Genomic DNA, 1691 nt, shown 5'->3' with positions numbered 1-1691 from the left:
AGGAGGAGGTTTGGTGTTTAACGGTGCGTTCAGGGACCAGTGGTGTTATAAGGACCGGTGTAGGAGGAGGTTTGGTGTAAATATTAATTTATTTGCTATATTTTATGTATTTTAAATATTTTAAATATTTTGTATCTATGTATAATAATTAATACTATTTTTATATAATAAATAATATATAATTAATATTTATTATTATAACTCCCCCCCTCTCTGCAGCGCGTGCCCGGTCCCGGATCCCCGGCGATGTGAGCCCTCCTCCCGCCTCTCCGTCGCTTAGTAACGGTCACCTGCGGAAACACACCGGGACTCACGGAGCTCCCGCGGACCGACGGACGGACCCTGCTCCGGGACACCGACCCCCAGACCCCCGCAGCCCCTCCCCACCCCCCCCCCACCACCCTCCCACCGGGTAGAACCCGACCGACAGGGACCCGGATCGATCGTCTCTGATGTCCGCCCAGCGGCGCGTGGCCTGCGGCGAGATCACAGGCTGCGGAGCACCGGAGGATGACGTCAGCCTGTGAAAGTCCCGAGCCTGCGCGCGTGAGCTGATCGATCGGTTTCATCTGTTAATCAGGTGAGAGGATCCGACCAATCAGATCTCTCCTTCATCAGCCGCTTTATTAACGTTAATAAACGTTTTTTGAATCATTTTTAACTGTTTTTTTTAAAGAAATATCTTTTTATTAGAAATTGGCAAATAAAAATGGAAGAATGTTTCTTAAATGTGTTTAAATGTTTTTTTCAATGTCATTTAATGTTGTTTTTTTGTGTTTTTTTACTTCATTTTTTATATATTTGTAGTATATTTTAATATATTGGTAATATGTATTTAATATATTTTAAAATATTTTAAATATATTTTAAATATATTTAAATATATTTAAATACATTTGTAATATCTTTTTTTATATCTTTTTTTATATATTTGTAAAATATTTGTAATATATTTGTAATATATTTTAATATAGTTGTAATATATTTTAATATATTTTAAAAATATTTTAAAAATATTTTAATATATTTTTATATATTTGTAATTTATTTGTAATATATTTTAATATATTTTAATATATTTTAATATATTTGTAATATATGTTAATATATTTTAATTGTTTTATAGTGTGTTTTTTAATGTTTTTTTAAAAAGGTTTTTTTTTAAATGTTTTTTTTAAATGTTTTTTTTAAAATGTTTTTTAAAATGTTTTATTAAATATTAAACATCTTTTAATGTTTCTTTAATGATTTTTAAATATTTTACTTGTTAATGTTTTGTTATTGTATTTTAATGTCCCCCCCGCAGCCCCCCCCCCCCGCCATGCTGCCGGCCTCCATCCAGATCACGGGCGAGCAGCTGTCTGCGGCCGAGGTGCGGGACATCTGCGAGAGCCTGCGTGAGGACGGCGTGCGGCTGCTGTCGGTGCGCGGCTGCCGCCTCTCCGACCGCGACTTCGGCCGCGTGTGCCGCGGCGTGGCCGCGTCGCGCTCGCTCGCCCAGCTCAACCTCAACCTGGGCGTGGTGTCGGGCGCCGCGCGCGCACGCCACCTGGCCGACGCGCTGAGCACCAACCGCTCGCTGCAGACGCTGTTGTAAGTCCCGGTCCCTGAAGGCACCGCAGCGTGTTGTCTTTATATTAGACTGTTCTTATATTTTGACTGTTGTAAGTCCCGGTCCCTGAATGCACCGC

General features: G+C 40.0%; 1 protein-coding gene across 1 annotated transcript in view; it reads right to left on the bottom strand.

The window, feature by feature from the left end:
• lrrc73 (leucine rich repeat containing 73) overlaps positions 1-1691 on the bottom strand; it is a 7694-nt gene that overhangs the window by 4877 nt on the left and 1126 nt on the right. The gene's annotated exons all lie outside the window — the stretch shown is intronic.

This window comes from Etheostoma cragini, unplaced genomic scaffold, assembly GCF_013103735.1.
Source record: "Etheostoma cragini isolate CJK2018 unplaced genomic scaffold, CSU_Ecrag_1.0 ScbMSFa_2725, whole genome shotgun sequence".
Lineage (NCBI taxonomy): Eukaryota > Metazoa > Chordata > Actinopteri > Perciformes > Percidae > Etheostoma > Etheostoma cragini.
This window is presented reverse-complemented; position numbering and strand designations above follow the sequence as displayed.